The sequence below is a fragment of the Pyrgilauda ruficollis genome, unplaced genomic scaffold (genome assembly GCF_017590135.1).
Source record: "Pyrgilauda ruficollis isolate IOZ18807 unplaced genomic scaffold, ASM1759013v1 scaffold83, whole genome shotgun sequence".
Taxonomy (NCBI): Eukaryota; Metazoa; Chordata; class Aves; order Passeriformes; family Passeridae; genus Pyrgilauda; species Pyrgilauda ruficollis.
In genome coordinates this window covers 2,027,154-2,054,211 of record NW_024530266.1, presented here as the reverse complement: position 1 = coordinate 2,054,211, position 27,058 = coordinate 2,027,154, and positions in this window count along the sequence as shown.

The window sequence follows — 27,058 nt, the reverse complement described above, 5'->3', positions numbered from 1 at the left end:
TTAATACCTCATGTCTGTAATTCCCTTCTAAACCATTTATCCTGTAACTGATCTGCAGCTGGAGGAAACTGAGGAGAGACTGGGAGATTTGCCACTTTCATTTTGCACCTGCTTGGTTACACCTACAGGGTGCTCCTTTTTCATGCTCATTTTCTTCATGTCTCTTTCAATTATAGGCAATCTTCTTCAAAATATCATCTCTAAGTAGCTTCCCAAGGAGAGACTAGCTTCTTTTTCTTCTTGCATTCATGTCTCCAAAAGATATCATTAATAGTGTCCCTTGGGATCCTTTACGATTACCTTAGGGTGGTCTTCCCCCACTATTTTCATCAATTTTCTCTAACTCTTACTCCCTGTATTTGGCTTCTGTGGCATTCCCCAGGAAACATTTTTTTAAAATTATAATAACGTTGGCTCTGTTAGAAAATTTGCATCAGTGCAAAGACTATGAAAGAAGTGGTACTTTAAATATACATAGATCTTGAGACACTCCACTAAAAGGGGACACAATTCACTGACAATTTATTTCTTGCAGTTGTTTAGTTCCATTTGCTCCCAGTCATAGCTACAAATGATGGTGATCTCAGTTCTGGAATTTTTAAAAGAACTCATCACCATTCCCCACAGTGGAACATGACATCTGCTTTTTCACCAAATTCTGGGCTAGGAGCATCATTTAGTATACAGTCAGAATAACTCAGCCCTCATTTTTACTGTCTAGCCCTTTTTCAGCTTTCGTTTTTGAAGACCTGAGGACAAATCTCTTGAGCAGCTTGCTGGGAAGGTCAGGATGCCCTTGGTCCCAGCTGGATTGATGCAGAAGTCTTCAAAGCACTCAGCACCTATTTTTCCTTCCCATATTTGTCTCCATATTTCCTTGTTCTCCTATAATTCTATCACCTGAGATGGTTTTGACATGCTCAATCTGATTTAGTTTCCTTGTATTTCCCCAGGGACTTGAATTGCTCTTCACACCCCATTTAGTTTTCCTTTGGAGAGAACACCATTTGGTGTAAATGTAGTGTCCCCAGCCTGAGGAACAGGAAGAGGACTATGAAGCAATTTCAAGGCTGCTCTACTTCTTTGGCCCTTACTCTGCTCTCTTCCATTCATGCAGGATCCCCCACTAGACTGAGAGAGTTTTGATGGAGCAGCTGTTTGATTTCTCTCATTTCATCCATTCTTTGCATTGTCTGCTTGAAAACATGGCCCAGACACAGCTTTTGCCCCTCCTGCTCAGCAGTGAGATGTCAGGCATTCTCAACCACACAATCTCATACTGCAAAAAGAAAAAGGAAAAAAAAAGATGAAAAAAGAAAGGAAAAAAGTCTTCAGGCAGGTAAAGAGCATCAAGTGCTTAAAAAATGCAGGCTCTGTTTCGTAATCACCACCTGCTGCCTACAAGAGCAGTATTTCCTTTTCCACTTTTAGGAATCACTTGTTTTATTTCCCTTTTTTTTTCCAGCTCAGCTGACAGGATAGCAGTGCTTCCTCATTACCTTCAGGGAGCCAGGCAGGCACCACTCAAAGCAGTGAGAGCAAATCCTCTGCCCTTGTCCAAAAGCACTGAGATGAGCAATGCAGGCCCTCAAATTGCCTCTGGATTTTCAGATACAGCAGCTCACCTTGCTCTGCGGTGTGGCCTTTTCCTCTCCACTCTGCTGATCTGCTGTGCATTTGCTGTGATGATACAAAAAACACCTGGAGCCCCACATGATACATGACATTAAAGAGCCTTATCTACAAATGCTCATGCCTTCCCAGATGAAATTTCCTGATCCAAGGTGGAAAATAGGGTGGAGCCTTGTAATAAATATCAAACCAGTAACTCTGGACTGTGCCCAGTCCCTCACTGCTCTTCTGGGCGGCTTTGCCAGCACCATGAACTGCCAGGGTGAAGGAGTTGAATGGGAGCATCTTGAAGAAGTACATATTTGTCTCCCAGGCAGGCTTTAGAAATGTAAACCCATGTAGGAGGATCTATGCTTCAGGCTGACTCCTCTAAAGTGAACAACTTCTAATTAATTTTTTTAAATACTGCTACAGGCTCCTCTTAAATTAAGCAAAATGTCTTCTACTTTTCTTTACAAAAAGACATTGTAAATTATATTTAATCTGATTAGGTAGGGAAAAATAAACCAGCTGTACTTCTAGGAGCTTTAAATATGTCCTTTTAAGCAGCATTTGAAAGAACACTCTTTATATCAACTCACTTTATTATGAGGTAAAGCACATTTAAACAGTCAGTTTAAAATACCACACAATTACAATATTATTGCAGACCCCTTGTTAGGAGGACAACTTACAGAGGGAAAAATATTTGAGCAAAAACTGCTGTCAGCAAATTGTAATTTACTGACTCTGAAAGTGTTAAAACATTAGACCAATATAAATTTAAGATTATCCACCAAGGAAATAAGCTTTGAAATCTGCACCACAATGTATTTAGTTATAATTTCATTTCTGAGAGAAATGATATTTTTAAAAAATCACATAAATATTTTCAAATAAGGAGAGATATACTGGGGAATCAGGAAGGGATTATGTCTCCTGGCCATTTCCTCCATCCAGAGGACTTTATTTTTCAAAGCAGATGAATCACCTTACCCACATGTGCAATGAAAAGTCAATTGATCATTTTAAATCAATGGTCTCAGCTGACTCAGCTGAGCCTTGGAAAAGGCCCCTGGTGCTGGATATAATGGTAAAGGCTGCTCAGGATACAGTGTTTGGGCAGAGCAAGGAGCAAAACCTCAGCCTAACTCTTTCTTCATTTTATTACATCACACCTTTGTTTGCTAATAGAAGAAGGTGTGAACATGAAGACTGGTATTTATGAAAGAGGTGAAATTGTAGCCCAGCCTTGTAGTTTGTTCCATGTACACAAAACCAAACCCAGCATTTAACTCATGACTGGTATGATCTTCTCAAAGAGGTCAGGATCAGAAGCACAAGGAGAAATTAAGAAGAAGGTTCAAACTGATAAACAGCTACAAGTAAACACCAGTGTTTAGCAGCATCCCACTCTGTGACCAAGCTGTGTGTGTCGTAGGAGGGCTGAAACTAAAAAAAAGAAAGATTGTCATTTGTGTTAGGTAATATGCTTTAGTGAACAATAAAGACCTGGAATAATTTATTATAGGATTTACAGAGATCCAAGAGAATATGAAACTCTTACAAGTATGCCATGCTGAGGAGAATTCTTCATTTTTGAAAATGGCTGGCATTCATGTGTACTTTGCCAGCTTTATTATTTTTTTCCTGGTGGCCTCTTGTGACCTGATATTGAGAAAACCAAGGCTATACTTTGTTGCTGCTTTCATGTTGTTCCTTCCTCATTAACTTCTGAGCCTCAAGACCTAAGGCCCTTTTTTGGGGTAATGGATGTCAGCTGGGGAACTCTAAAGATAGTTGGTGCTGGTAAATGCAGAAAATCTGGACTCTTTCCAACACTCTCAGTCCCACCCAACTCTTAAGAGAGAATTTGGCCCATGGCTCTAAATGGCAGGCACAGAACAGCTGAGAAGTCAGTACTTGGAGATCAGATCACCTCAGAAAGGAGGGTGCCTATCATTCACAAGAATTCTCTATTGCTATATACCTTACCCAGTGCAAAATGACCCATCAAGCTTCATCATCTATAATCCAAAACCAGGTAGGAAATGAAGGTAACAAGCAGCAATAACAGAAGTCTCCCTTCCTGGAAAAGTATGGCACTTCTTTCACTCTAACCAGTATTGGTGCACAAAAATCTACCTGACCCTGCTCATTTGGGCAGATCTTCTCATCAGAGACCCACAGACCAACTGCTACTTCTTAGGGAAGGATATTGATTAACTTGTTACAGAAGCATCCCACCTTCTAAACCCATGAAAATCTAGAACAGTTTAATCCTCCTCACTAATGATTACCAGAGTTTTAACCAGTTCCATTCTGAAATTCAAAATAGACATAACACTTGGGCACCTGCAATTATCTTTATGGAAGTGAAGATTTCCATTAGGTTAGGGCACTTTACATAGATGAGGCAGAGAAATTACAGGATTCAGAGACCAAAACCTGAAAATGCACAGGCTCTAATGCAAAACAGGATTCACATTTCTGGTGATGAAGACAATTAACCAGAGGACCACAGGAAGGTGATAGATTCACCTCCTCTGGATGACTTTCCCAGTGGTTTACTGCATCTCACACATGAGAGTAGAAAAACAGTAGTTATTAAATTACAATTTCCACTTTGTGTTATAAGTGTTGTCCAAACAATGGCAATGAGTACTCCTGCCCTTACTGTTAACAAAATTTGCAGTATTACCTGTCCACATTTGGATACTTTATCATAGGATAAACTTTTAGAAAGGAAATTATATTGTTAAACCCTAGAGCTCAGCTGAAAACACTAGTACGTGGCATGCAGCTAGCATTAAAATTAAGTTGTAAAATTGGTATGTAAATATCATACTATCTATCATTCATGATTCAAAAAGCAGCCAGGAGAACAGGAACCAAAATAACAAAAGGTACGAGCTGTAATTGTATCACTAGGCATCCTTTATGCCTCTAATAAAGTACTGGAGCTTAGCTGCTGCTGAGAGGAGGAAAAGCTGATAGTACCCTGCTTGATGTTGCAGTACAAAGGAAGCAGAGAATCCTCATATGCAGATAAAAGAGACATAAGCACTAATGAAGACATGCTTAAAAAAAAAGAACTCCCTCCCAGTCTAGTAGCCTGAAGGCATCTTAAGTGAAACGTCTGAGAATGAAAACCAATCTGTTTAATTAATGCTGAACACTAATTGTTAACACCAATTACATAACAAAAACTATCTCAAGACAGGGATTCATGCACCAGGAAACTAGATACAGTAGACAAAACAATAATTAAAGAGCTGAACATACTTGGTTCTCTAACAAGTTCTAGTACATTTACACTTGTGTAAATACAGGATTTTATCCCTCAGCTGTGACATGGATGAGCCATTGGGGCTGGAGAGCTCTGTGACGTGGGACTTCCAGCATGACCTGTGATGTTCACTGCCATGGTTTACCTCCATTCCCCTGGTCAAGCTAGAAGCTGCTATTTCCCAAGCTTTTCTCATAACTGGTTTGGTTTAAATGGTCCCTGAGTCAGCATTTTGTGAGTAGAACGAGCCAGAGCGTAAACAGCAGCTGTTCAGAGTCTCTTCTCAAGCAGCAGTGAGGTGGCATCAAATGAAGACAGGAAGTGACAAGCTCAGAATACATGAAGGAAGTTACCTACTTCAAATACTGCAAAAGGTTGCAGATGCTACAAAATACAGTGATTCCAAAAGTGAAGACATACCAGCATCGTGGGTGCAAAAGGAAATAAACTGAATTTCCAACTGAGTTGGAAATTGGAACTGCAAATGTCAGAACACAGCACAAAATCTGAGGAAATAGGGAATTATTTGCTTGTTCATCCAGTCTTCCCATTCCTGTTGCCTGAGGCTGGCTGTGGCTACACATGAGACAGTCCTTTCAAGGCTGTTCTGTTAATTGGAGATTCTGAGATTGCACCTGTCTTTTTTTCTTTTTCCTCTATTAGGAACCTATAGTGACCTCTACAGCGAATGCTAAGGGGGCTTACTATAGGGTTTTCAAACTCACTAGCATGGTTACTTGGTGGACACATATAATTGCATGTCAAATGGCAAAACCAAGGCTGGTTGCCTTGTCTGATGCTTCCATTTTAATTACACTTTGAGCCCTTTGCCTTCTGCTGCTGCAAAGATCCCCTTAAGATGGAAAAGCAACCCCTGCCTCGACAGCTGCAGCCAGCTCTTCTCTCCTCATAGGGCTGGAACTGCTGCCTGCCCACAGGTAAAATAAGCACAGCTGATCCCTGCACCAGACAAGTTATGCAATTCTGATTGCTGAGTCCTGCCAGCTGCACTTCCTGAGGTGCTCTCAAATGAGCATATCTGTCTCTGGTACAGCAATCTTCACTTCCAAATACCTGCAGGGATCCCTTGCTGTGCCCTTTGCTCCCAGCACCCTCATTTCCAGGTGCTGTTCTTCTTCCTTTATATCTAACAGAAAAGGTTGAGATGCCCAAAATCAAACAACCCAAATGGATCATTTTCTTGTCTGAATTAGGTCTTTGCACTGTGCAAAGCTCATGCCTCCTGCTGACTGGTGCACCCCAGGCATAAAACCTCAGCAGTGTCTCCAAGATATATAATAGTTGGTGTTATCAAGAAACTGCTGAGCTGCTGTGTCTGATACACTGCCCATAAAGCAGTCACTTCCACCCAGCCTAACACACCGCCCTGGATCAGCTGCTTACTCCCTTTGCAGCTCTGAAAGATGCTCACTCAGTTTAGGTCATTTGGCCAGAATTGGCTGTATCAGGGCACTGAGCAAAACTGAAGCCCTTTCTCTCCCTGTTTGGTTAATTTCCTCTATTTTCCCCCTAAAAGAATCACAGCAGAATTTTGCTCAGTCTGTCCACTCCCTTCTGTTCCTGCTCCCGTTAGCAGCAAAAAAAAGCTTTCCTTTGTCAGATTTGTTGGTCTGTGACTGACAAGCAATTACAATAAGTAATTTCATTTCAGTGGAAGATAATAAAATGTGATACCATAACTACCCACAGAGCCCCCAAAGTATTCATGTTCACTTTAATAACCTGGTGAGATGCTGTTAATCTTGACAGAGGCTGCCCAGCAGGTGATGGGAAGCTGAATCTTCATATTCTTTCCCTGTTTGATGATCCTTCTACAGGGAAAGCTTCAAGCTGTTAAAATGCAATGGCCCTGCTCTATTTTTTAATTACATTTAGTTTATTAGAGATACAATCAGATGCATAACAAATCCTGGAGCTTGCCCTACCTTATTGGGAGGGAAAGGGACATCTGACTCATTTAGGCTCTCGCAATCTTGGACATGTGGAGCCGTTTCCCTCTGGGACACAGAGGCATTGAAAGGAAATACACAGCAAGGGAGGAATTCTGTTGTTTTCAAAAGCACACGATTTTTATTGATATTTCCCTGCCATGCACAGGGACCTCTTTGACAAAAGTTGCCTTTTTTTATCAGATGTTCGTCCTAAAGCCAGGATGTGCCAAGGAAATCTGGGTGCCTGTTTGCCATGTAAAATTCAGTCTGCCTGTTTCCTCTGGACCAGAGAATAAATGAGCGGTGTAGGGGTGAGGGGATAGATGCATCTAGTACCAAAAAATATAGGCCTCCCCCCTTTAGAAAAAATGCCTTTATCAACAGTGCAGAAACATTAACTTCCCTTGAGATGACACTCCTGGGTGCACAAGAGGAGGAGTAGGGAGAAAGCAGAATTTGCATCAGAGACACATCAGTGTTTCAACAGTGAAATGGGGATGCTTTGAAAGCATCTTTGAAAGCCTGGGTACTTCTCAGCACATGCATCACCTCGGTGTACAGCCGACCCATCTGACCCATGCTCCTGCTCCTGAGCAAGCAGAATCCCATCCTGCTACGAGAGCAAAGACAAAACCAACCCCTCAACCTCCTGCCAGCGCTCCAGAGGGGATCATCAAACACACAGGATGTGCTGAGTCTGGAGAGGAGCTCAAGGCTGGAGCATGGCAATCTGAACTGTGCCCATCGCAGAGAGGAGCCTGATGCCTGATCTGTGCAAAGAGGGAAACAAGAAGAGAGAGAGCAGGGTCCAATCAGACAGGTTTCCACAGCATCAATGGCCCTTTTTGTGACAAACCTATTTTCAAAACTTCTTTAGCCATAAACACACAATAGTGGAGGTGAGAAAGCAGAGACCTTTCTTGGAGAGGGCTAGTTCAGGGGCCGAAATGTGAGGATGCTCCTTTTAAATTAAAGGGAGAAAGCCAAAAGAGCTGCTCCCAGCCAAGGCAAATGAGGCTACTGCTGCTAAGAGTTCCATGTCCACTTGGGAAGCCAGAGTCTAGCTACAAGATAAACTGTAAGGCCAGCATGTTCCTCAAAATCCACAAGCTGCTCTTCGATAGCATCTTGTTCATGTTAAATCCACAACTGTGACTAAATTGTTTTCTAAGTTCTTGAGAAGCAACTGAAATGCTTAGAAATGATCCAAGGAAATTACAACAATAACTGATATAGCTGTCTCCCTCTTGCAAAGGTAACATGCAGATTTCCATCCCCCAGCAGGTTGCTTCCTGATATGACTTCTTCAGAAAGGAGGGTCTACATGGCTCAGATCTCACTGTGTTGCAAACTGAGAGGTGGGGAAGTGCTGTGGTTTGTTGCGGCCAAACACCAGGTACCCACAAAAGTCACTTACTCGCCCTTCCTGCCACAGCAGGGCAGAGGAGAGGGAAAGAAATTAATAAAGGGTTCATGAGTTGAAATAAGGAGCGGGAGAAAACACTGCAAGGGCAAAACAGGCTCAACTTAAAGGTACAAAGTATTATCAACAAAATCACAGGAAGATAAGAAGTAAAATAAGCCCTTAAAACACCTTTTCTTCCCCCAGCCCTTCCCTCCTTCTGACTGACAGCTCAGGGAGACAGGGCATGAGGGTTTTGGTCAGTTTGTCACCTGAGGTTTTCTTCTGCTGCTCTGGGGAGGAGTCCTTCCCCTGTGACACCGTGGGGTCCCTGCCATGGGACACAGTTCCCTGTGAACTCCTCCAGCATGGATCCCCTCTCCTGAGCAGCACTCCTGCCCAAACTGCTGCAGTGACACAAAAAAGTATGAGTATCATTTCAGTCTTCTATTCTTTAACCAATATATGTCCAAATCCTGTGGAATTTCAAGGGAACTCATTATTTGTGGTGAACACTGCTCTGAAACACACTGCATACTTGTCTCAGAGAGTTAATTCCCCTGCACTTCTGTCATTTCTTTACAGAAAATGAAGCTTTAGAAGAGTAATAGATCTGTTTAAGATAGCTGAGCTGGGTTTTTCTCCAAACATCTCTCAAAGCAAAACTACATGTTCCTGGTATTGTCTAGAAATCTACTTATGTTACATCCTTAAATATACTTCCCCTTATTCCAGAGGGTCTTCATGAGTTTGCATAGTGAAAATGGAAAAAATAATTTCTGTATTTCCTTCATATTGAAAACCTGGGAAATAAATAACCTTGGGCTTTCTGTCTTCCAAGAAGAGAGGTGATGCAAGAACAAGCTAAGTGCAGCTGACTTACTTCAGTCCAAACCAAAGAGAGAGCCTCTTGCATAAAATAAAAAGGTCAAGAGTATAAAGATGTGATCTCGATAGGGAAGAGAGCCAAGAAAACAGTTCAGTATTTAAATAGCTGATTAAATAAAATATAATTAGGGCTAAGTTGGCCCCTTTCCCAGAGTTCATAAAAGCACACAAGGAATCTCCTCTGGGGGCATGCAGCCTGACACGTGCCTTGGTTAAATCAGGCCATTTAAACAGCTGACCTTTTTCAGTGTCAGCTTCTGTTTGTTCACCTCCCTCAACCCTCTCTGGAGCTACCCTTTCATACTGCTTGCCTCATGTCTCCCCCACCTTCAGGTGCATTAGGAGACAAATTAAATAAACCGGAACTACAACAGAATGAGAAGTTACAGAAAGCCTTTGTTGTAATTTATTTCCCAGGTTTGTTGAGCAGCAGCCTTGGAGGGTTTGGTGAGCCCAGCTCCCTAGAGTTTGGAAATCCCAAATTGTAGAAGACAGAGCTGTTTTGAGGGAAGCATTGCACAGAGCTAACCCAGGTAGGTATTTGACCCATTCTCATCAAGCTCCCAGGGACACCAAAGCCTCATTTTGCATAACTCCAGTTGGCTGATGTGCTCTCTGCTTGACTGGCACCAGAACCCCACTGCTCTGCTAAGCCTGAGGAACAGAATTTTAGCAGCAAATTAAATCACTTGAGCACAGCCCACCCCAACCTGTTTCACAACTTCTAGACAGGTGGGTTTTATTACATTAGTCCATTCCTCGGGCAGAGAGTTGGCTTCCTGTGTTGACACTGACCATATGGACATATGGTCCATATGGTATGGAGCACAGGGAATCCCACATTTAGAAAGAAAAATTCACACCAGTAAAGAACCTGTAAATGCCCAGAGAAAAAACAGGTGAAGATTGGGATGGAGAGGTTGCAACTGCATTTCTCTCTGCTTAAAAAGACTAAAGTCTGATTGAAAAAAAAAAAAAAAAAAAAACCAAACTTGAGTCAATGAGAGTCTTTGCACTGCCTACAGGAAACTTTGAATCCCAATTTGATTTGGGAAGAAGAGGGAGAATTGCAGCGATCAAGACTTTTTTCTCTGAAGTGAAACAATGATTGGGCTCTAGAGCTAGAGATAATGAAAGGACAAATTATGCTGCACTGCTCAAGGAGATACACACATTTACCCTGCACAACGTGTTGCGCAGGAGGCACCTCCCTTCCAGGTTGTTTGGATATTTTTGATTAATTCTGATTCCTGTCAAAGTTCATTTGAAGGAGAATAATATAAATTCAGAACATAACCTCCCATCTACATATGTGGAAAATGTGTCCATCCAGTAAGTCCAAATTCTAGTCAAACATCACTTCCCAATTATTTACAATGCTACAATTATTGATTAAATATATACATTCATACGATTTTAGTCTTAATTGATGCTCCACATAATTTGCACACATGGCTGTTTTCTAACTCATCAGAGGAATACAATGTCAAACACTTTGAGAAGAACATAGAGTGAGCAGAGTCCTAAACAAACAGACCAATTCTAACACTGTTGAATGAGGGTAATGGAGAGGATTTTGTATGTTTTGTACCAGAGATCCTGAGAAATGTCTCAGGAGTCTTTATTATCCCCATTACAGCTGCAAAGGTGAATCTGTGAGATGGAAGGCCATGAACAAAATGAACATAAATATTGTGGAGCTACCTAAGGTCAGAGAATAACTCACAAGAGCCTTACCAGACTTGCTGGGTTTACCGTGTGTTTCTCCACCTATCCTATATAACATTCCTTTAAATTGTATCTACTGAATGTCAGCACCAGTCTGCCCACATGAAAACTGACCCTCCTGGCTGGTAGTTTTGCACCCACTTAGTCTTCTTTTCAGACCATTATGGCCCCAAGCTGGAAAGATCAGAAGAAACTGCTTGGAGATTTCAGCCCATTAGTTTAAAGGCAAGGAGTAAGATGAATGGAAACTTCCTTTCTGTGGCTAACTGGAGGTGCCTCAGGACCTGTGAGCAGGCAATGCCATTTGCCAGCATTATTTACAACCCTGTCCTTCTGCAATAAAAAGATGGAGTTCATCCTTCAACGCCAAGAGCACGGAGAATAGCAGGACTGCCTCTCAGCTGTGAGTTTTCAGCTGCCTGCTCTGACTCTCACCTCGAAAAGCTCTCTCCTACTGCCTGCCCTGAACACAGTCCTGGGGATGGTCTCCTCACAAGTCTCACTTACAGCACCCAGGGCTGTGACATGAACTCTCTGTGATTCAGAAGGAAACTGCACAGAAAAAAGTCCTGGTGTCTGAGCAGCTCAACACACCCTGCTGTGATATAAATCCTGTCACTCACCACCACCCCAGATCAGAGACTCTGGACATAAGAACTGGCGGAAAAGGAATCAAGTAGTGTATAAAAGCTAATTGATACAATTTAGACAGCTTAAACTCTTTTAAAGGATGAAAAGGTACCTACTTTCACTGACATCCAGGTGCTGATACTGTATCATATCTGCAACACTCCAAGTCTGCAAGGGCCCAAAGAAATGTTTCTGCTGTCCCAATAATGGGCACAATCATGAAGTTTGGCAAAATGATGCTGAAGTCTGTGACTTTTTTCCATCCTGCTGAGTTAGAGACTTTATGGGTTAAGAGGAAATCCTCCAGTTGTCTAAGTACAAAAAAGACCCAGACCACAGCAGTGTAAAAGAAGACACAACCACCACCTTGCTCCAGGCTTTAGCCACCAGCCAGCCTGTTGGCTAACCTATTAAGAGATCCTTTTGAATGTCCAGCTGTGCCAGACATGAAAAAATTACCACATGGATATTTCTTTCTCCTATCATTCCTTCCACTTGTTTATTCTGATACCTTTTTCAAATGTGTCACAATTACCAACATTTTCTCTGTGACTGACCTCTCCTGTGTTCCCACCAATTTTTTTTTTTTTTTTTTTTTTTTTTTTTTTTGGCTATCTTCTTTGCCTTGTTATGCTTTGTAAGGGAAGGGTTTCTCTGGAACTATTGACTATTGTACAGATCTAATAACCTAGAGACTCAAATGTTCTTATGAACACTTACCTCATCCAGGGTTGCAGGACATTCTGATTTCACTGGTGGAGAGGGGCTATCGTGAACATGAACAGCCCAAAATAGTTTACTCACAACCATCCCAATTTCCATGGTTCCCTACTCCAGTATATTTCATTTGTCCTGGTGCCCTGTGGCACTGGAAGGAGGGATGCTGCTATCAGAAGCATGAAAGATGAGGTGGGTATTCTCCAGCTCCAGTACAAGCCACACCTTTGCCAGGCTCCTGCTCCCACTGCGGGGCAGTGACGCCTCTGCCACTTGCCCCTTTCCAAGAGGAGGGCAGGTTACAAACCACTCAAAACACCTGACAGCAGCCTGACCCACTTTTCAGCCTCTGACAAAAAAAGAAATCAAGACACACTGCTTTCACCTTCCCTACTTGTGATGGAGGTAACCCTGTCTCTGTCTCTCTCCCCACCAAGAAAACACCACATTTCCAAACCCAGGCAATGACAGACTGCAATGTAGATTCAGCACATTTTCAAATATATCTTGACTTACACATCAGCATAATGGTACTCCTCCTCCTCTCAGGAAAAGATTCTGATTGCCCAGATCAATCTATTCACAAAGGTGAAGAGAACTTCCTTTTAGCCCTTTAACAAAATTATCTCGGTCATCACAAGATCAGCAGCAGGCATTGGCTCATTCCTTGCAAATTTGCAGAGTTTGCTCTTTTTTTTTTTTGCATGTGTGGTTTGCTTTAAACCTTACTTATATAAGGCTTATTTATCACAGCCACACTGTCTAATTCATGTATATGTATTTAGTATAAAAGCATTTGAATTAATGTTCCCAGCTTGTTTACTTTGAAGGACTGAATGCCCCCTCAGGAAGACATATTGATCTTAAAGGAGGCCATTCTCTGATGAACGCCAGTTCCTGCAATATTTATGGCATCTGAAGCCTTTTCTCTCCTCTTGATCTTTTGAAAAGAGATCCCAAAGGAGAGCGACAAAGCTTGGAGAGTGGAGGAGGGAGAACAAGTACAAGAGGGGTTCCTTTGCTCTGAGTACATCAAAATGTAAACAGGAAGGTGATCAAGGACTGTGGTCATTTCTAAATCGAGCATTTAAAATGTATATTAATAAATATGAGAGGAAAAAACCCATTGAGCCAACTTTGTAGAGAAAGTTAAAATGGAGGAAAAAAATAAAGATCTGCAGCTTTGTTCAGTTTTGAAGCTCAGTTCTGCTAATTTAGGGCATATTAGCTGAGGTTTTGAGGCCAACCAGAAGAACAGATGTCAATGAAAACAGCAGAAAGCAACTCCTGTACAGTCTAGCACTTGCCATCTTTTTAATTACTCCACATGGCCATATTTCTTATTAAAAATAAAATATTAAATACTTTTGTGGCTTCTTCAGAACTGAGTTTGCACTCCATATGAGCTGAGAGATAGAGGAATGCCGACTTGATATCCACGTGATGCTCTCCCTCCTCCTATGTCCTGAAAGGGAATTACAGTTCCTGGTTTGGTTTCTGTTTTCATGGCATAGTAAAGAACAGAAAAGGCAAAACACAAACTGAAAGATCTAAAGGCCAGATCCAGCACTCTGAAAGCTGAGTCAAAATATGCCACTGAACTACTGCTTTGTCCATACTCATTTATTGTCTCAAGCATTCTGCTTCCTCACCATAAACAGAGGGAATATCTTCTCCTTTTTATCCCAAAGTTCTAATTCACCAGGAGCAGGTGTCTCCATGTGGACAAAGAGCAAAGACCAAGCAGTTTTGCTGCTGGAGGAGCAAGCAGTTTTGCTGCTGAGGCACTGCTCCCCACTGCCTGGGGGAGCTACCTCCACACTTAACTGTTTTATTCTGTGCAGGATGCAATCCTAGATCTGAGCTACCTTGTCCATACATGTTATCTAGAGATACAGAGTGTATGTGCAGAGGACAAGCTCTGCTGCTCCACCACCAGCCTTGCCTGTCCCATTCCCACATGGTACAGGTAATGAGTAGGAAAACATCAGTTTCCCTCATTTCAGGAGGAAGTGTTGTGATGTTCTGCAAAGCAGGTAACAAGCAGATTCATTTGCACAGCTCTGTTGAACAGATGAGGTACGTGAAACTTCCAGTTCTGAGCTGTGCCTGCCCCTCACCCTTCCCTTAACTGAGAATTTATTTTCCACAAAAGTCCATGTGAACATCAAAAAGCAAGGCTGACCCATGGATGGGAAAAGATGAGGCCAGGAGTCCCAATAAAATGTGCCATTTTCAATCAGAGGGGTAAGTTGCACCTGGCTAAAGACAAATTTGATGGGAGATTTGACTAAACCAAATTATTCATAGGTGCAATATAATGGCAAAGGCAAATATTCGGGGGAAAAACAGGATTAAAAGCATTAGCTTTGAAACAGGTCCAGGAACTTTGACTCTTCAAAGTGACCTGCATCTGATTCCTCCTTGTAGGAACAGGGGATGCAGATGGGATATACAAAGGGGGCAATAAGTGGATAACAAGGTTTTGAAGATCTAGTGCAGAATAAAGAAATTGATGATGCCACATAGGCTCTTCTTTGCCCCTTTTCCAACCAACACCCAGGAGATGTACCTGCCCGCTCCAAAGATTCTGGATTTACCCAGTGGAACGGATTGCCCCAAGATTTTTTGGAGGCCAATGGCAAAAACTTTTTAGGAAGATGTGACAAAACCTTGACACTTCTGTGGGTTGATTGCAGCCTGTGTGCACTCACAGCAACATATATCTTCAGCTACAAACCCTCAGGAGAATCTTACTAAAGAAATCCCTCTAATTAGGCACCCAGAGGTGTCATTTGCCACATGTCCTCTGCTGACCGGCAGCTCTGCATTTCCAGGGCTGCACCCACCAGCCCCCACAGAGGGGGCTGTAAAATATGTACCAAAGTCCTCCCTACATGAAAGGGTCCTCTCAGCTGGACAAAACAACACCGATTTCTGTGGCTGAAGATCAAGGGGGAATGGCAAAAAACCAGAAGCTGCTGGAGCAAAGACTGATGCCTGTCAAAGTCAGCACAGACATTCTCCCTGATTTTGGCAGAGCTTGGATTTCTGCATTCATTTTGTTTCAATGTCAACACAAGGGGAAGTGTAGAAATGTGTTGTCAAGACTTTTACGGGAGAAATTAAAATAGCCAATTTCAGGTTAGCTTTTTGTTTAGTTACTTGTGTCACCAAAGGTCTCTCTTGGCTGTATAAAGCACTTCCTTGGCTTAGTCACGTGGAACATAGATGTGGCAGCACTTCTCCCCTCAAAATGTTTGTTTTAAGGGGGAAACTGAAACCAGAAAACTGAACCATGGCAGAGGCTCAAGAGGAGAGATGGGAAAAGGAGTGTTTACCAAATAGATCAGCATTGGAGAGATAAACGGACATTTGAGCTCATTTCACTACATAATGTTATTAGTTATATGTAATCAGACTGTCAAATACAGCTCTATAAAATGCACGGAGAAAGCAAGAGGGCAAAAAGGAGAATGAACACACAGGGGACAAATCACTGTCACTCACAAAGGAGTGCCTGGCAGAATAAGAATTAAGTTCACTCCTCAGGGCAAGCCATCCCCAGCTGTTATATAAATACATTTTAATGCCCCTGTCAAGAGTACACCAAGAAAAAGGCAGCGTTCCCCAACACAGTGTGTCAGGTGTTCTCTGTCACTCACAGAGATTCAAAGAGCCACATTTATATTGCAGTTTTGTCACTTCTCCCTGTAGCAGTGCTCAGGCAGCTTCTCTGGGTTGGATGGAGCAGGCAGTGGCTGTGCAGAACAGCCAGACACAGGGCAGCAGCAGGAGCTGCTCAGTGGTGTTGGTGCCACGCTCCCCTTGCATTGCTCATGATCTCTTGGACAGGATCCTTCAACCCGCTCTGGGCTGTGTTGCAAAATCGGCATTTGCCAGGCTGCTTGGCTTTTCCACACGGGACTGGCGGGGCAGGAGGGGGCAGGAGAGAGCTGACAGCCAGCCTGCAGCAGACCCGCTCAGCCTCCACCAGGAGCTCTTGCTTCCCAGCAGAGCCATTCCCAAGGGGAGAGGTGAAGTTCAACCTCAGGTTCTGAAATTTCTGCTCAGGTCCCAGACGATGATCCCAATCCCCAGAGTATGCAGTTACTTCCTCTTCCCATTAGTCCAGGTACTACTGCCTTCCCTAAACTGCAGCTTGGTTACAAACAATTTTGGGGTGTCTGTGAGCTAGACTGGAGCCAATCTCTGCTCAAGTTACCACTTTATTTTTCATTTTGAAAAGCCCTGCAGCACTTTCTTCAGCAATAAATGCCAGGAGGGGACTTTTCCCCTTGCCATCACACAGCTGACAGTGCTACAGCTGTCAGTCCTAAACACCTTCTCCAGCAAAATCAGAATCATTATTCTAAAATTGGCTCTATTTGAGATAAGCAGCTCTCAGACACAGTTCCATCAGCTCAAGAGGAGTGCAATCACATCCCACCTTGTAAATGCACTTTTGGACTTCTGCTGCCTTTCCCTCTGAAATATGAGTTTGGCCCCAGCTAGTCTGTGACTCTGAGCAGGTGGGAAATACATGGTGTTTAGCACACAGGAGACCAAGCAGAAGGATATAATATGATACAGCTATGAATAAGCAACTCAAATGGGAGACTATACAAGAGGAGCTCCTTTCAAATGCAAGCATTTTCATGGGGGCTAATGCAAGGCAACCCACAGCCACTGCAATCTGAGGACCCAGGTTTACAGGGAGAGACAGATTTTGCCTTTACCCTTCGGGCACAAATCAATAATTTGTTTTCTTCTTGGCACGAGGCCACTGGAGGACATGGCACACCCATCCCTGTACCCCCAAGTTGTACCAGTTCAAGAGTTTGCAAAGCTTTGCTTTAGCCAGAACACTGAAAGAAAACAAAATGGTGGTAATTGATGGCCTTAGAGGTTTTTTGCAACCTAAATGATTCTATGTTTCTATGACAGTAAAATCTCATAAAATGTGTTTAAAAAAAACCTGGGTGTGGCATTCAGTGCCATGGTTTAGTTGAGGTGTTGGAGCATGGGTTGGACTGATGATCTTGAAGGTTTCTTCCAACCCAGTGACTCTGTGAACTCTGTGAAAATCAGAAAACCACCAAGCCTGCGAAAGTCACTGAAACCCTTCTCATGGCACCGACTGGAGAGTGTAGCCCCAACAATTACTCAGGTAACAACAAGCAGGAGGTGGCAAACATCACTTTTACTGCAGAGAAAGCCAGCATCAGCACAACCACAGACTCAGAGCCACAGCCCATTCCTTGGCAGGCAGGTGTTGCCAAGGTCCCACTAAGTCACTGCTGAAGATGATAATAGTATGTCTGCTGCTCTTGCATCGTGACCTCTGTTGTTTGCTGATGTGAATATCTGACCTGGTACAAACTGGCATCACCTGCTGCAAAGATGGACAACAACACCAGCTACTGACCCAACCCACAGGGTTGCCAAGGCTGAAGGACAGAGGCATCCTTTTGAATCAGAAAGGTTTTTCTTCTAGGATTTGTTTCATTCTCATTTTGTTTCTAAATGGCTCCTGGTTTCCTGCAATCGCTTCAGCAATAGCTCATGTACAGTTACATGCCAAGCTCCCACAAAACACGTTGGGAAGAGCTATTTCCCTGGGCTCAGCAGCCCCCGAAGGGAAGCATCTGCTGCTGGGTGCTGTGCTCATCCCCCAGTGATGCATGGTCCTGTCTGGGCATGGGCTGCGCTTCAGCGCGCACCCCCTGCGAGGGGCACCTTTCATCAGCATCCCTGTAGCAGCAGCTCTTTAAAAGACACTGTGGAATCTCATATTTCTGGAAGCATGTGCATGCGATTTACAGCCTTCTAGCCAGCAGCACCACAACACAGATTACTTCATCCATCATTCCCAGGAGGGGAAAGTGCTTGCAAAGGCAGAGGGAGGTTTCAATTGGGTGAGACTTGGTTGTAAGTCTGCTTCAGACAACACACAAAGCTTTGGCCAGAAGCAAAACTGCATTCCCCCAAACCTGAGGCCTCATCCTGTCCCTTCCTTACCTGTACATAGCTAAAGGCTTCCATCAGAAACACCACACCAGTGATTCCACTTCCAAATGCACACAAGACACAGAGGTACCTAGTGAGTTGGCCATATCTTCCTGAACTTAGGGACCAAAGTCCCATGTTATAAAAGAGAAGATTTCCTCAACCATGTGCCATTTTACTGTCATAGAAACATAGAATCATTTAAAACCTCTAAGGCCATCAAGTCCAACTGTTCCCCCAGCATTGCCAAGTCCACCACCGAACCATTTCCCACATGTGCCACGGCAACACAGCTTTTAAACCCCTCCAGAGGTGGTTACACCAACGCTGTGTCAGGGCTTGATAATCCTTTCAGTGAAGAATTTTTTTCCTAATATCCAGTCTAAAATAGCCACCACTGATGATGGCATAACAGCCTAAATGATTTCAAATTGCATTTCCATTTGCTATGAATATTAACAAGCAGCACAATGAGAGGAAGAAAAGTGTTTTCTAGAGATATATTTTTACTTGAGAGACCTGGCCACAAGACTGTTGAAATATAGGATGGAGGGAAGAAAGGGAGAGAGATCATGATTACCCTGACTGTCCGTATCTTTAAGCATATCGCTGAAGAGCTTAATGGAATCATAATGAACATGTTCTTGGGTACATGTGCTTTTCCAGCAGCTCTTGTATAAGACAGACAGCTCCCTCTCCTGGGATATAGCTCAGTCCCTGGAACATTAGCAGAGATCTTGAAAGGGCTCATCTTTTTATTCTATTTTTTCTACTTTCCCCTGTGAAAGTATTTGGTGATTGTGTGGGAATAGGGGGAAGGAGAACATATTTTACTTTTCAGATGGCAGCCTTTTTGAAACGTCTAACACAACAGTGCCAACAACCAGCTTGCAGGCTTGGGGTTTAGAAAGACGATAATTCATTGGTTCATTCCAGTGGGCTCTAATATTTGTCCCTGCATTTCCCACTCTTGAGGGCACTGTTAGGCAGCCAAAATCACTATTCTTTCCCTAAAGGAAGTCAGCACTATTCTGAGCTGGTATTTCTGCTCCCCACGATGTTCCCATTTTGGTCTCTGCTCAGACTGGGGCTCCTGGTGGGGTTTCTCATAGAAAATCTGAAAAAAAAAAAGCAGGTGGATGCCAAACTGGAAGCTTTCGGGACTTTATTACTTGTGCTGCAGCACAATTCCCAGAGTCATTTGGCTCTGAATCTGGGAATTGACACAAGGCTCACAATAAAAACACAGGGTTTGGTTAAGAATTTTTGGCTGAAATCACAATATTAATCCAAACATGGACGTCATCTAAATGTGAAAGTGAAAATAATTAAAGAAAATACATTACAAGAGTTAAAAGCAAAAATTTACAACAAACTATGGAAATGGTCTAAAAATACTTGCTGCAAGTACTTGTAATGAAATAATGACAAGACAAAACTGCAGCTCTTTTTATTAGACAGTATTATTGAGTCCTCACGAGGACAGTGTCTAGCAGCTTTGCTTAGGGCAGGACTCAGTCCAGGAGATGCACATTACACAGGGTACATAAATTCCCACTCCAAGCTGGATCTTTGGAGGTATGGCCTGAAGGAAGCTTTGCCAAGGAAAATCTGTTGATCAGTGCTGCTGAGCAAAGTAGTGCACACTGTGCCACTGAGGTGTGACAGTTTAGCCCAGAGCCTAAGCCTCTCCAGACACTCACAGGAGCTGCCTTTCAGTATTAAGAGGGCTGCAGCATGTCAGCCCACGCTGGAGCTAATGGATGAGCAAAGGCACAATGCTGGAGGACATTAAAAGGCAAATCATAAAGAAATAAAATCACTCTATAGCTTTACAACAAAAATGGGCACATAAAGGAGGCTCAGAAGAGATTGCTACTTTGTTCTAAATCAAGTCTGAAATTAGGTAGAATTTATCAGGAAGCTTCTGGGCCAGAGATACAATAAATGCTGATGTCATTCTTGTATCAGGTCTCTCATCTATTGTTCAGAATAGAAAACATAAGCTTATCTACAGTGTAACTTTCCCCTTGTTTTTTGTTTCCACTGCTTTTCTCTTTGTTTTGAACAATTAAATGGTGCTATAGATAATGTCCTCTTCATACAGGTACCCCACAAGTGCAGCGGTGGTGCTCTGAACTTGGCAAGAATAAGGCATTGCATTATATGCTGCAGAGGGCTTATCAGCTCGTGCCAGCAAAGGGCAGTGGCATGCCTGGGTGACAGAAATTGCCCTTAAACTGTCTTAACTATCTGGGGAAGGAGAGCAGAAGGCAAGAGGAAAGTGTGCCAATGTGCAAGAAAACAAATTTATTGCTTTCTCCAGGAAGCAACGTACCATATCCCTAACAGCTAATGAGCAGCCTGCTGGTTTCTTCCACTGGACTTGTATCTTTAGTGGGATAAGAATTGATGTCTATCCACTTATTAAGCAATATTTTTAAAAAGTGAACTCCTCTTTCTCATTTCAAAGACAAGGAGGGTAGAATGCAGAAGCTCCAGAGTGAGGTTTTCCAAAAGTTCTCACCACTGTCACCTCTCTGGTCTTGGTAGCAAAGTCACAGCTGATCCCTGATCTGTGCATGGCTGCTTCTGGAACATGTCAGGGTGTATTGTATGTCTGCAGGATGAGGAAAGGAAGGGGCAGATCCAACCACACAGCAAGGTGAAGTGCTGCCTGGGAGCAACATTAATTTAGCCACCAGCTAATGTGGATTCCCTAATGACTCCTAGTGTTCACACAGGAAGAGTAACCCTTTCATTTCAAAGCCCTGTTCAAGATGATTCTTGGTAGTTAAGCACATGGAACTCACTCCAGGTAGAAGCATCCCCTTGCCAGTGTCACCAAAACTACAGGAAAAATAAAAACCCTCCAACAACATTTTTAGTGTTAGAGAATCAAGGCATTACTTATTCTGCCCAGTATGCTGCTCTGGCCAGGATGTGCAACAGAAATAATTTCATCCACACATAGCCCAGGTGTGCAGAGAAAATCACTCCACGACACATGGATTTTACTAGATTTTTCAGATACTAACCCAGTCAAACCCCACAGAAATTCATTGGTTCAGCATTCATTGGTCCCATGTTAAGAAGCTCTTATATTTGGTTTTCTATTGGATTCAGATTTCTTAACCTCTGATGCTAATTAAGTCCTCATTTTTACCTCTCTTTTCCCAGACCAGGTGTCTCCCACCGTGCCAGGGGTGATGTTTGGAGTTGATGGTCTTTTTTGTGTATCTTCTGAGCTACTCCCAGCCTGTTGAGACTTCAGTCTCATCAGGCTTCACCGGTGGAACAATGCCCTGGAAAGAAATTGCAGATCCCTTCCCCCTGTGCAAAGGCAAACATAAATTGTATCTCATGGTCTCAAAGGTCTTTACCAACGTAGTTCATTCTTCTGATTCTGTGAAAACTGATTGAAGTTACAATAAAAAATTTTAAATTTCATATCATCTTGAATACCAGAACGCAGACTGAGATTTCAGGAAATCCAGAAGTCTGGCACACGGGGACAAGGCAGGGGTGTGTCATGGTCCCTGACAGCCCTTGTCTTTCTCATAAGGTGCACTGCTCCAGAGCAAGGTGACACTACCTTCACACTGGCCCTTGGTGCCTGTGCACCACAATGGCCAGGGAGAGTGGAGGTGGGGAGGGAACAAAACCATCCAGAGTCTGCCACCAATCATCTCATATCCTCAAGTGTGAGATTTAATAACCTGTGTCATTAGTTTGCCTTGCTTCAAAAGTAGTTGTCCTGGATTTGGTTTTTTCAGTGTATTTTTCTCCCATCTGCTACCTGGAAGAAGGACAGTGCAGGGGTGGGACGGCATTGCCTGAGAGACAAATGGGACAATTGGGAAACAGAAGATGTAGCTGTGTGCTGCAACCTTCCATTGAAATTCCCCCTGGCTGGGGGCGAAAAAAGGATGAGGGGGCTCCCCTGGAGGCTTGGCTGGGTTTTGCTCAGTCCTGTTTCCAGGATCAGGGGACGAAGGAGCCATTTACCTGCTTCCCTGCCGCTCGGAGCTCAGGAACTGAGGCGCCGAAACGCCGGGATCGGCTCTGCCGGGCCCTCTGCCCGTGAGGCGCTGCCGCGGCCCCTCCCGAGCGCTGGACTCGGAGATCCCGATCTTTCCCTGCACTGCAACTCTGCTCATTCGTTTTTGTTTCCCGGCTGTTTGGGGGGTCCAGAGCCGACGTGTGGGGTGTCCCCGTACGGGCCACCTCAGCGCGGGAGCCCGGCCATCGCCGGCGGCTGCCGCCCGTGACCGCCCCCTCAGCCCGGCCGCCATCCCCGCGGCGCCTCAGCGCCCGCCGCACAGCGCCCCCTGCAGGAGCGCGGGGTCACCGCGCCGCCCTGCCCGCCCGGAGCCAGCAGCGCCCCTGGCGGCCGCGCCGGGAACTGCAGCGAGGCGGCAGGAGGCGTTTGGGGCTTGTGCTCGTGCCCGGCGCCGCTGTGTTTGTTCGTCTGCCCTGCCAATGCGTACCGGCAACGGTCTGTCATTCCCTTCCCCACGTCTTTGCGTGACAGCCCCGTAACTTCAGAGTGATAATAATTTGAAGGTCACGTTTTCCAAGAAAGGTTCCTGCCTTCTTTGGCAGACACCGGTCTATCAAACCAAGACAGCAGTGTTTAACAAACAACATAAAAAATTGTCATACAAGGTCATTATCTCCAGGCTATAAGGAAAAGGAAGAGCTTAACTGGCTAGAAATTAATAAACAAAATAAAAAACAAACAACAATATAACCATGACCTAGAAGTGGGCAAAGCCAAGTGTAGTCCTGGGTTAAAAAATGTGGATTTAGAGCAAACATTTAAACTAACATGTTTAAATTAATATGCATGAAACAAGTGTTTAAATGAATAGTGAAATTCTTTTACCCCATTCTTAAATAAATTGCAAGACTTTTTCAAAACAAGGAGATGTGAATATTGGTTATATAGTCAAACATGTCTCTAACAAGAAACCCCTGTGAGTGTAGTGAACCTGGGCAGTCTGTTATGTGGTAGCCTTAAACATGAACAGAGCAGCTCCTTTACTCTCTTGACTTGCACAATCCATCAGTGTCTACGCAACCCTGCCTCCCTGTGGGCTTCTACCACAGCTCATTTCCCGTGGCACCAGTTAGTGCTTCAAATGCACCACCAGGAATGAAAAATGGATAAAGAAATTGGATTTGCCAGTGCTTCTTATGCCAGGCAAAAGAACAGGGAAGAGGAAGGGAAGGGAAAACCTTCCTCCATTGTCAGGGTGATGGCTGGAGGAAAGAGGAGCAAATATGTCTCTTTTTATTTCCTTGGGAAGGAGGGAGTTAAGGGGAGAGCTGGTGCTGGTGCCAAGACACTGTGTGGAAGGGGATCCCTGCTGATGTCAGGTTGGAACTACTGCTGCACTGCCTTGCCAATGCCCCCAACATTTCCTGCCTGCAGAGACAGAACTAAACCACATGAGATGGAGTCTAATTAAATTACTGTATGGTTTCTGAAATATGAGTGCATCCTAAGATTTTAGCAGCATATCTTGATGTCTCAGTCATAGAATCAGAGAATGGTTTGTGCTGGAAGGGAAAATAAAGCTCATCTTGTCCCAACCCCTGCCGTGGGCAGGAATACCTTCCACTAGACCAAGTTGCTCAGAGCCTTGTTCAACCTGGCCTTAAACATTTCCAGGAATGAGGCATCCATGGCTTCTCTGGTAACCTGTGCCAGTGCCTCACCAGCCTCACAGGGAAGAATTTTTTCTTCATATCTAACCTAAACCTACTCTTAGTTTGACTTCATTCCCACTTGTGCTGTGACTACATGCTCCTGTAAATAGGCCCTCTCCAGCTTTCTTTTACCACTATGTACTGAAGGGCCACAGTTAGGACACCCCAGAGCCTTCTCTTTCTCAGGCTGAACAATCCCAATTCTCTCCGCTTTTCTTCCTTGTGGGAGCAAAGATTGCCTTGCAATCACAACAAAACCCACCAGCACAATTTGTGACAGAAAATAATGAAAATTGGATCTTGATCAACCAGGAAACGACCCAAAGGTAAAGAGAGCTAAGAGTTTGGAAAAGAGCCCACGGCAGACACATCTCAGCTGATCAACTAATGGAAGGTGTTGGAATAGATGAACTCCCTTCCAATCCAAAATATTCTATCACTTATGCCACAGGCTCTAAGGTGCCTTTGCTCTGAGCCACAAGCAAAAAGACCAGGAAAAAAACTTGAGCAGTATATAAGAGCAAAAAAGCCATCTGGAACATCAAGTCTGTCCCACCTTGTTCCAGGGAACTCCAGACATGATATGGGGCTATCTTAGAGGATTAGGCCAGCTCACCTCACCCATGGGCACACCTTCGGGTCATACCTAGAAAAGACTCCATCCCTTCCCAGCTCAGTCTTTCTAATAGGAGTTGGAAGTCTTTTCCCTCTGCACTGTTCTTCAGTCCCTGTACATGACTCAGTACAGTGAAGATAGATATCACTTCTCCAAAACCTGCAGTCCTAAAGATGCAGCAAATCATGTACCAAATAGCAGTTAACACCTTAAAATCACAACTGACTTCTGAAAGCACTGTCTACTATTTTTGGAAGGCAATTCCTTGCTTTGAAGTACCATGTTTAAAAAATACCTGGTTTTCCTCCTTTCTGCTGATACTTGTGACAGTAGGATCTCAAGGTCTCAATTACTCTGCTGTGCTGAACCCCGTGGAGATACTGTGTTGTAGTCACCCTGAAATGAGGCACTTAATGAGATGACTGAAAGGAGTAATAAGGCACTAGGTGAAACACAAATCTCTGGCTATTTGGGATTACTGACTCTAAAGGACAAGCTGAATTATATTTCTGTTTCATTTATTCACAAATCCATACAAGCCTTTTATCGTTACTTCAAAAGTACATAAGCAGTGTGCTTTGGAGAATGACATTCCTTGTCACGGCTGAGACCACAGGTCACTGTGGCTGAAGCTGGAGATATCAACACTCCAAAAGTGGAGTCAATGGACTGGTGAACATGGACAACTTACTCAGAAGGTCCTTTTCCTTCCTTGAATTCCTCCTTTCCAAGTCAGTTCAAGTGGTGGTGGTATGTTCATAGACACTACTGAGGAACAGCAACACCCCTGTATTTTCTGTGCTGGTGTTTTCCATACTGATATTTTCCCTGGTGGGAGCAACTGCGTTTGCAGCTTCAGGGAAACTGCCAGTTTCTCCACAATCCCAAAGTGCCCTATGTTCACACAGGCAGAGAGCGCTTAGTGCCCATCAGTAGAAGAGCTCTTTACACTGGTGGAAGCAGATGAGAACAAACCTAACAAGCGGGCAACAGGACCTGCAAGACAAGTACTCTCACCCAGAAGTTTTCACAGCCAGCCACTTAAAAATAAAGGGGAAATCTAATGGAAAAGTCTCCATCTTGGGCTGAGAGGAAGGGAAGAGTGAGAGGTAAAGATGTGTCTTTGATCTCTCTTGCCTGTTCACGGGTAGGACTGTGTGTATCACAGCTCCTGCACCTGATGGGTCTGCTCCCTCCACAGTTTTCCTTTTACAGAAACAAGAACCACCACCAGGCAGATAAGCACTTCATTGTAGTACATAAATAAGAGCCAAAAGCAACCAGACCAGTTTTCCCATTAAATGTATATTGTCCCCATGAGCCTGAAATGAAGGCCTGGGTCTGAATGTATTGTTGACGGGAATCCATTTGCAGAGGCATCAATTATTATGACTGCAATAAATCTTTTACAAAGCGCTGTAAATTCCAAACAGAGTTGAACAAACACAAGGCTTCATCATTACCCATTTCTCTTACAGCCAGAGCTGGGCTCGGAAGAAGTGCCTATCTTAAACAGGATTGATTGGAGGTATTGTACTCAGGGACCTCTACTCTGAAAAAGGGCTAAACTTTGTAAAATAAAGGGTAGATCAAGGTTAAACCTCATTCAGGCAGTTACAGGGCCTGCAGCAATGCCTAAATTTGGAACTTAGAGCTGGCTTGAGAATGCCTGAAGGGGAGGTGCAGATACACCTCCTTTGCCATGGGGATATGTGTGTACAGAAGAGGCTCTCACACCTCTGGAGATGACCAGAAAACACTCCATGGCATCTTCTGCTTGGCCCCAGAGTGTCACTGTGATAACCAATGGCTGTTCAAATCACCTGCATAGGGATAGTTCTGGCCAGTGAGAGCTTCTCCACCAATATTAGAACTCGGAATTTCTCACTGCATCTTTTTAGAACCAAAACTTGGGACAGACCCTGTGAGCGATGCTGTGTGAAGGTTTCACAAGCACTCATGCAGCAATGAGCATTAAGGAGTGAGAGTCTGCCCTGCATCCCTGAGCCATGAGTGACACTCTGCAGGCAGCCAGCGAGGGCAGGTCCTGCTCCAGCTGCTCCAGTGCTCCGCTGTCTCATCCAGCTGCTGGAACCCATTGCTGAGAGCAGGCTTTTCAGACTGTGGGAGCTTCTACAGCTCAGCCAATATTTTGCAAATCCTTTCCTTACAAATAGAAAAATATAGCAATAGGTAGATGGCACTAACACAAGAGCAGCAAAATCAGCTCACCAGCTTAAGTCAGTTGCTCTTTGGGATATATTTTCTCTGCCAGACTCTTATTTTGAGTCCTGTGGTTCACTTTCCCTTTCTCTTATGGGCCAAAAAGCTGCTACTTGTTTCTCTGAGTCTGAGCACCGCTGACTCCTTTTTCTGAGCCAGCCACATTTGGAGATAATTTCTGCCACTTTTATCCACTGCAAGACCCACAGAGGCATTTAAAAATTTGCAGCAAGCCACAAAGGCCTTGTTGACCATTTGGCCAAACCCAGGGCCCTCTG